Source organism: Gossypium hirsutum, chromosome A13 (genome assembly GCF_007990345.1).
Source record: "Gossypium hirsutum isolate 1008001.06 chromosome A13, Gossypium_hirsutum_v2.1, whole genome shotgun sequence".
Taxonomy (NCBI): Eukaryota; Viridiplantae; Streptophyta; class Magnoliopsida; order Malvales; family Malvaceae; genus Gossypium; species Gossypium hirsutum.
In genome coordinates, this window is record NC_053436.1 from 103,274,104 (window position 1) to 103,283,945 (window position 9,842).

General features: G+C 30.6%; 2 long non-coding RNA genes across 2 annotated transcripts; one reads left to right on the forward strand and one right to left on the reverse strand.

Annotated features, from left to right (window-relative positions):
• Positions 1-151: 151 nt before the first annotated feature.
• On the forward strand, positions 152-2,361 carry LOC107893184 (uncharacterized). Its single transcript, XR_001682755.2, has 2 exons — positions 152-928; positions 1,379-2,361. It is a non-coding gene; the product is annotated as an uncharacterized lncRNA (long non-coding RNA).
• LOC107893183 (uncharacterized) lies at positions 1,851-2,539 on the reverse strand. The gene is made up of 2 exons (XR_001682754.2): positions 2,345-2,539; positions 1,851-2,184 (listed from the first exon to the last, which is right to left on the reverse strand). It is a non-coding gene; the product is annotated as an uncharacterized lncRNA (long non-coding RNA).
• Between the last annotated feature and the right edge of the window lie 7,303 nt (positions 2,540-9,842).

The window sequence follows — 9,842 nt, forward strand, 5'->3', positions numbered from 1 at the left end:
AACCACGCAGGATGACAGAAGAGAGAAGGATTATCGCACCAAAGCCGACAACAACCAGCGAAAAAATTATTTTAGAATCTCAAAGTCTCATCTCTCATATATAAAGTAAAACTAATAACTTCAATTGATTATGTTAATGGATGATGTATTACTTAAATGAAATTTGACCTTATTTAACTTGTAAAAAATTTCTTCTATTGCCATGGTTATAGGAAAATAGAGAAGGTTGAATTCTAGTAACCATTGAATTTTTTGGGAAAAGTTGAAATTCTTCATTAGTTTTAACGTTAGGAGTTGGAATTTGGGAACTAGTGGAGGTTTGGAGAAGTCAAGGAGGTGGACATGAAGGCGAAGAATTTAAGGCTCCTTTTAATTTATTTTCTTTTTTTTTTCTTGTCTTCAATGAAGCGTTGATAAAAAAACTTAAAAAGTTAAAGATTTTTTTCCGACATTAAAAGCTGAAAAAAATACTCTCAAACTACTCCCAAAGTCGGGCCTATATATTTGATAATGATCAAAAGCATAGTTTGGACTATGCTTGACCTTTTACAATAGTCGATGAGGAAACCAAGGGCAAGTAAGAGTCTTCACCCTAACTTCAAGCTTCTAACTTCTAACTTCGGGTCCGTTCTTCAACCCGGCTGAGATGAGCTTTTAGTTAAAAAAGCGCTTTTCATTAAAAAGCAAAGGAGAACGCATTTCATTTTGAGAGCAAAAGGACAGCTTCTTAAAAGGACTTCTCGGCAGATGAGAAGTAGATTTTTTAGCTTTTCAGCCAAAAAGTCCTTTTGCCTGGTTACTTTACCATTTTAGCCACACCGACGCTGGTTCCCTCTGCTGCTAAACTTCTCTCTGCTCTTTGCTCTTTGCTGGTTCCCTCTGCTGCTACACTGTTCTCTGCCCTCTGCTGCTACACTGCCCTTTGCTGGTGAGTTTATCTTTTCTTCTCTTCTTCTCTTTTTTTAATTTGTTAAGTTTATGTTTTCTATGTTATGTTAATATCTAATATGAGTTATATATTCAAATACATTTTAAAATAAAATAATACAAATATGTTAAAAACATTAATTAAAAATAAAAATAATTTTTATAATAATACAATCGTGTCAATATCTAATTATAAATATTTAATTTTTATATTTAAATATTTAAATATAGTTTATATATTCTAATTAAATTTTATAAATAATTAATATTAATTACTTAGAAATATTTAAAATTAATATTATATATTAAAATATTAACAATAAGTTATAATAATTTATTTTTTTATATTTTTGCTAAAATATCATAATATTAACTAATTTGAACATTATTTAAATACATATTTGCTACTTTATAATCTCATGTCTAAAATGGACATTTTATTCTTCAAAAGCACTTTTTGACAGCAATGCCAAACACTCAAAATTCTCAAAAGCACTTCTCAAAAGCACTTCTGAAAAGCACTTCTCAAAAGCAATGAAGAACTGGCCCTTCGTCCCTGACGATGGCATTAAGGGTCGAGTCATATTTTGCAGGGAAGGAAGGCCATTAGTTTTTAAACGAGCAGAAGTGAATAATCTATGATACTGAGGTTAGAACTTTGTTCGTCATATTTTGGAGTTACAAGATATATTGCACCATGCTTTCTATTTACTTTTTACGCTTAAATAGTTTTCATATTATGTGTTGATTATTTTTAATTTGTAAGAAAATATTTATTAAGTGATATTTATCACGATTTTATGCTAAAGAATAGAAGTTTTTTTAAGATAAAACTAGGCTAATTATGGAGATACGGGAGTCAGATTTTATCTCTTTTCTTTTATGATCATCCTTTGACTTTGATTAAGAAATATTTCAAGATATTATGGAGGATTATTCTAAAATTTTACTAAAGTACTATCAATTCTCTACAATCATGCTACACATATACGTTGTACAGGCCCAAATTTGCCCGCCCAGACTCAACAGGCCCAAATCCCTAACCTAAACCAAAACCCAAAATAACCCAATAATTAGAAAACCCTAAAGGCCCAACTGACCCAAAATTTTAAACTGAACAGAACCCTTGCCCTTGACCAGCAGCCTCCACCTTCCGCTCACCCATTTGCCTCGAGCATACCGCCCACGCCTGGCCCCGAGGCCTGACCACCTCTACTCGTCTTTGCGCCAACCCCGTCCTATTACTTCCGTCTAGACCTGCAAACGAAACAAGAAAAAGTGCAGAGAGACACGCAAAGTAAAGAGAAAAACAGAAGCAACAAATAGAAAAAGGGTAGCAAAATAAATAGGCATTCGGCTATGAAAAAAGGGGGGGATGATTTTAGGGGGTTTTCGAATATAAAAAACGTTGTATTACAGGAGATCGGGGAAATCCCCTCTTTGCGCGACCACGACCACCGCACGCGGTGGGCCACGATGGAGGCATAACGGCGGTGCAAAGGCTAGGGTTCAAAACCCTAGCAGAGAAAAGAGGGGAGAGTTCCAGAATTTTTTTTAAAAAGTGGCAGTGGGAATGAATTTTAGAAAAAAAATTTGTTTTTTATAAGGGCACAAAAACGGTGCCGTTTTGAACCCAATGCCCTAGCGCCGAAACGGCGTCGTTTAGAGCAGATTCGCGCGCGACCCGACCCGCTCCAGGGGGATCCGCGCGTTCTGCTCTTTTGGGGATATTTATCCCTTTGGTCTCCTGCCTTGTACAGTTGTTGCAAATTTGTCATGTTTCCTTTTCTTTTATATTCTTAAATTCACCCCGCTAAACTTGAAAAGTTTTATTTTGGTCCTTTTTAAACGCTGCGCAAATGGGGAGGGATTATTTTCTCATTTGATCCTTTCATGAATGCACGCGTTACAATTTGACCCTTCCCTTTTATTTTAGTTTAATTTACCCCCAAGTACTTATTTTAACACTCAATTTAGTCCTTTTTTATTATTCATTTATTTTATTATGATTTAGACACTAAATTTTATTTTAATCCCAACCTAATCCTTTATTTATTTAACTTCAAGCTTATTCCATATATATGATTGTTCTGCTTATTTTGTTTCTTTATTTGTTCGTCTTCTTTGATTTTTTTAAATTATCATTATTTTCATTTTATTTGATTATGTATTTTTATGCCTTTTTTTTCTTTCCTTCGTCATTACTGTTATTATTAGCATTTTATTTATTCATCTATTTTTTTTTATATTATACATCCCTCAAACATATATATATTAGGGATTTTAATACTTATTTTCTAAATATATGTTGTTATTTCATTTTCAATATTCGTCATTTCATCTTCTACTAGTATATTTATTATTATTATTATTATATTATTATTATTATTATTATTATTATTATTATTATTACTACGTTTCCATACATTTTCCTATTCATCACTATTACTATTTATCTAATTTTATTTATCTATTTATACTTCTATTGTTTTTATATTTCTATGTATTGTATTTCTATTTATGTTTATTATTATTATTATTTTTTTGAACATATCATGTATTTTAGATTATTATCAATTTTAAATATTTTACATATATTATTTCTTTTAAACTATTATACATATTATTTATTTTGAAATTTTTATATGTATCTTTGTATTTTAAATTATTATATATATACATATTATTTTTAAAAAAATATTATTATATATTATTTAGTTGTATCGCTTTATATGATAATTGTGTTAAATTCTCCTTATTATTTATTATAAACCTTTCTACTATTATTAATTTTAAAATTTCATAAGTTATTTATATTAAACTTTTGTATATATCTTTTATATGTTAATGATTCTAAATTCTTTTATGGATATTTTTTTTAAGCTTCCTATATATTACTTATTTTAAAATTTTTTTATCTTAAATTTTATTTTGGATTACATTTATATATAAATTTTTATTTAAACTGTTTTTGTACGTTGTTTATTTTAAAATTTTCATTTATACATTATTTATTTTAAGCTCTTTTATATGAAAGGGTCCCTTTTTTATTTTACTTTGTGAATTATTTATCTTAATTTATTTAACATATTATTTATTTGAAATTTGTTTTATATATTATTTTATTTCAAATTATTTTATATTTTATTCATATTAAATCTTTTTCATACGCCATTTATTTTGAACCATTCTTTGGTATTATAAGTTTTAAATCTCAATTATTTTATTTGTTATCAATTTTAAATTTTTATCCTATTTACTTTGAATCATTTTTTGCATGTTATTTTATTTCGTTTGTCTTTGATTATTGATGAGTATTAAAAAGTAATATACATTGTGAATATTGCCATTACATGTACTAGAAATTATTTATCTTCATATTGTGACATTCATTAATATTGTATCTAATTCGTGTTTCATTATTCCATGCTCTATTATTTTACACTTTTGTTTTACTTAGCTCAAATCATATTGTGTAGTAAACCCCAACATATTTATCCAATTTAGATCGCTTTATTGTACTTCAAACAAAATAAGTGCATGCCTTTAAATGTTGTATTCGCTATTACTAAAAAATAATATATTTCAAATGAGGCAATATTTCACGTTTTAGGAAATTCGAGGAATCGTGCCCTAACTTACTGGGTTTCGATTTTCTTGTTAAACCTAAAAAGTCAAATATCCTTTTAGATTTCAAAATACACAAGCTTTCGATAAAGATTAAAGGCAAACTTGCTCTCAAAGATTTAAACGTCGCGTCCTAACTTACTGGATGTGACACCTTACTATCTTGGGACAAGTAAGCCTTTGATGCTCGTTTCAACATAGTTAGACGTTTTAAAATGAGCATTCACAAAAAGGGATCATATTCTAAATTCTTTTCGAGTTTTTAAATTTCGACATTAAGACATTAATTAATCAGTTAGGTACCAATTTTGGGCGTAAAATTTCTTGTACATAATTGACTCTCGAACCTGTTTTATTAAAATGACCAAATTTCTAGGTAATCCGATCACACCTAAACAAAAAAGAATTGGTGGCGACTCCCGTTTTAATTTTCATTTTCAAATAAAGTCGATTCTTGTTTTTTCAAAAAAAAAGGTTTCGACAGACGTAAAATAGAATTATTATTTTGTGAGCACTAATATTTTACTTTCAGAGACTTTTTTTTTTGTCTTTTGTGAAAACTTATTGTACATATTTTTTAGTGTGCTTACTGGTTTTCGATAAGAAAGTTTGAATTGAGAGTGAGTGCATACAAACTGTATAATCTTTGTGGTTGCAACATTAATCCTTGGTGAGCTTGGGTAGATTGGGTTGGTTAACAAAACTTGTATTGTTGAAGTATATATAATGGATTCATGCTTTAGATAAGGCTTTGTTGATGTAAGTTGTTGATCCGAACTAAATATTTCAAGGAATCAATAATGACAATTTTTTAAAATTTTAACTGATACTTAGGCTAGTTAAATCAAAGCTCTCATAACCTCAAATTCATAAAAATTACAAAAAAAAGGATTTGAATTCACTTACTAATTAATGGTCGAATGCTTAGGAGAATTTTTAAAGGTTTTTTAAGCTCTCACCTATAATGGACGATGGAAAGAAAGAAAAGATGAATTCCCGCATTTTTTTTCCTTTTATACATGTTTAATTATTAATTAGTCTAGGTTAATTAACTTAATCATGTTTTTATTACTATAATTTAACTACTAATCTTATTAATTGCAGAGTGCGTGTCAAGTCTAAAAAAAATTATGTATCCTAATAATTTAGTTACTCAATTTGATGCATTCTTTTTATCCTAATGAGTAGTTTTTGAATAAGACACTTTTCTCATTATATATATAGTATTAAAGTTATCTTATGTGTAACAAAAATTATATGCAAAAATAAAAAAAATCATAATAATTTTTAGTAACTTTGGATTAAAATTTATTGTTTTTTAACTTGATTTTTATTTTACAAATCAATTTCATTTGCAACCCCATGGTATGCACCCATTTTTTATACTACATGGAGTAAAGTAGCAAATGTCTTCTTCACGAAATTGCTATTGAGAAGTATCAATAATCACCTCCATGGCCTTCGCTCCATTAGAGCCCTTATTCAATTGGAACTCATGGTTGATGATGAACCTATCCTACTAGATATTATCATCGTCACCATCTAACTTGGTAACGGCCACTAACCTTAACAGTGTTTGTTACTTGCCGTGGTCAAGCCATGAAAATGAAGCACATGTTGTTCTGGTTCCAACCTAACAAAATCAGCACCAAGCCCCCCGACTTTATCAGATGCGAAACATGGAGCATAAGAGGACCCTCTTCACCACATAGTGCAAATGATGATGCAAAGGAATCAGTCTTCATCATGTCTTCCATTTACTTGTTATCTATTGAATTCTTTAATCACATCCATTGATAGATAGGTTTCCCTTTTTCTTTCTGTCCAATCATATAGTGTGCTAGGTTATGAAATTTTTGGTCCTTGTGAAACTTGATATGTATTAGTCTACTTCTATGCTTAGCCCACTACTGTCCTCTGATTATCTTATGCTATTTTGCTGATTCAATTGCCATTTCATGAGAGATATCGATTGGAACAGCCCCAAAATCCGATCTGAACCAACCGGAATGTTCGGATGTCGTCCAAGGAATTCATCAATGCACAGAAGAGTATGAAACAATACGCAGAGAAATCAGTAGAAGTAGAAAAACTCTGCTTTTGAGAAAAGTGCAAATAAGAAAGAGGGTAATCCTACAAGGTTCGAGTGTTATTACATGCAATTAGGATATTTTTATAAAATATATATGTTCAAAGAAGGGTCGGACCTACTTTTAACAATGTATTTTTAAATTTAAGATAATCTTGATTATCAAAATTTAAGAAAAGTAAAAGTTAAATGCTCAATTTGTATGAGATATTATAATTATTTAAGTTTATTTTTTACTTAATTAATATTTAGATACTACTTTGCATTAGTTTACTAAATTAAACCAAAAAATTACCAAATTTATCATTAAAAAATATAAATTCTATAAAAGAAATCAAATTTAAAAAATCTTGCCAAACACAAATTTTTCCTTTTCCTAGACACTAATTATAATATCAAAATAAAATATTTTAAAACTTAAAGGGGCTTAAAAGAAATTTTACAAAATTAGAGGGGAGGCCCCTGCCACCCCCCCAAATTCATCTTTACATGCATGGGTCTCTAGTTCCACCACGCTCAGTTGGTATATGTGGGTGGGTTCACGGGTGATTTTAGGAAATTTTTGTGGGGGCCAAAATTAAATTGTATATTTTAATAAGAGCTAAAAATACAATTTTATCATTTTAATAGCTTATGTTTTTTTTTAATTTTTAAAAGATTAAATCAAAATTTTATCATTTTGAGAATCAAAGTGAATTTTTACCTTGTACTAACTTAAAATTTCATAAATTTTAAAAGGTTAAAAATGAGATTTTACATTTTAAGGGGTCAAAGCCCCTGCCAACCTCTTGATGCTACTCTTGTGTGAGTTTTGTTTGATTATATTTCACTTGCTCGATCATTTGTACTTTATATTAATTTGATCATTTATACTTATATATATATATTGTATTTGTGATTATTTTATATTTGTATTTGTAAACTTTGAAGGAAAAAATCTAGTTTGGGGCACTTACGGGTCTAAACCCTAAGGTGAAGTCCATGTCGTTTTTCCTTACTAGGAGATTTTTCTTCAGTTACATATTCTCTCTAGGAGTCGTAGGCGCATCTCATTTACCCCCTAAAGGCTAACACAAATGGAAACTCCATCACCTAAATGAAGTTATTTTTCAAGATTCCTTCATCTTGATCAACATTGGGAAAGTACAATCTCCTACCTACCCTCAAGTGTTCAATGATATCTAGCAAGAAAGATACAATGTGTGTTAATATAGGTGACTAGGTAGGCCATTTGTTTTGTTTGCTAAACAAGAGCAGATATAACTATTGTGATTACATTGAGTTTTAGCCTAAGGAGAGTGGACTACTCATATCTTATCTCACGAAGGTCTAATTTAGGAATACTTATCAAAAGTGCTTTTCACAGGGAGAAACTAAAATTATTAGCTTCTGAAAAAAGTACTTTTGGGCCAATTTTTGGATTAAGAGAAACACTTTTTCTCTCAAAAAGTAGCTTATTTAAGAATATTTTTGTCCCAAAAGTGTTTATTAAAAGCAATACTAAATAGACCCGAATCCATTCCATTTATGTTTAGGTAACATTTTTTGTTTTAATTGTATTTATCATGTATTGTATTTGTATAACTTACCAGATATTTTGTATAAGAAAAAAAAAACTTTCAACATTATTTTTTTATTATGTTTATTTTTCAATAAGTTTGTATATTTATGTTATATCATTTTGTGTCTAATCGTATTATAATATTGTAGATGCCAATTAAGTCTTATCTCGATTGGTATGAGTATTGTTGTCAATGCAGGAGGACATAGGTTTGAGTGCGTTAAAACATATTATTCTCCTATTTATGGGTTGGGAGGTACTATAGTAGTTTTAGAAATTGTGTTAAAAAGAGCAAATGTAACACCCCTAACCTGCAACTGTCACCGGAATAGGGTTACGAGGAATTACCGGATTATACACTATCATTTATACAAAACCGAGTCATAAAATTTGCATTCAAAATCAATTCATTTCAAATTTCACCCTAAAGTCCTTAATATGGGCCTACGGAGCCCAATACATGCTTTAAAAATGGTTCGGGACTAAACTGGAAACTTCAGAAATTTTTCCTTGGAGATAGGGGCACACGTCCGTGTGGCCAGCCCGTGGGGATCACATGGCCGTGTAGCCAGCCCGTGTGGAATTTTGACTTGCAATTTCTTACGTATCAGAGGGGCACATGGCCTGGGCACGTGCCCATGTGGCTAGGCCGTGTGGTACACTTATTTTTCACCATTTTTAAGCCATTTTCACACGATTTTGACGCATGACCGTGCTTGAAACCCGTGTCCTTTACACAACCAATATACACGGTCGTGTCTTTGTCCCGTGTACTATCCTGACTTCACATTTAAGAATGCAGGGGACACACGGTCATATCACACGCTCATGGGCTTACCGTGTGGACGAAAATAGGCCATTTTTCTCACCCTTTCATCCATTTCTTGCACTTAAACACAATTACACACTAATAGAATCCAACCAATCAATCATTTCAAGCCAAAACATGTATATCTCATTCTCAAACACAAAATATCACATTCAACTTACTTTGCATACTTAATCGTTCCTACAATTACATTATCAAATCAATCCCTATACATGCCATATAAATCAAAAAGTTGTTTCACAAAATCTACCGGATTAAATCTTGATAGTGTGATCCTTCATGTAGATCCGATGATCCGTTTGTATATAAATCAATCTACAAAACAAATAACATACACAAGTAAGCTTATAAAAGCTTAGTAAGCTCATAGGCATAAAATATAAATCTTACCGAACATGGTACACAAACATATATCTTTTAAGTTAACTAATTCATCCTGTAAATCACAAATTCATTAATAAGCTCATTTGAATAATTTCCATGTTGCTATTCACAATTTAACTTCTTTGGGCCCATTTTTCATTCACTTCCATTGACAAATTAGGGAACAATAATAGAATTGAGTGCTTCACAATCGCATTGCCATGGTAAAACCATGGACTTGCACATAGTCACATATCACACACAGAAGCCATAGCCCTACCATGGTCATAAACGGATCACATATAATACCGATGCCATTTTCCAGATATGGTCTTCTACGGAATCACATTATCACATCACACCGACGCCATAGCCCAGCTATGGTTTTATATGGGAACACGTTTCACATTGCATCGATGCCATAGCCCAGCTATGGTCTTATATAG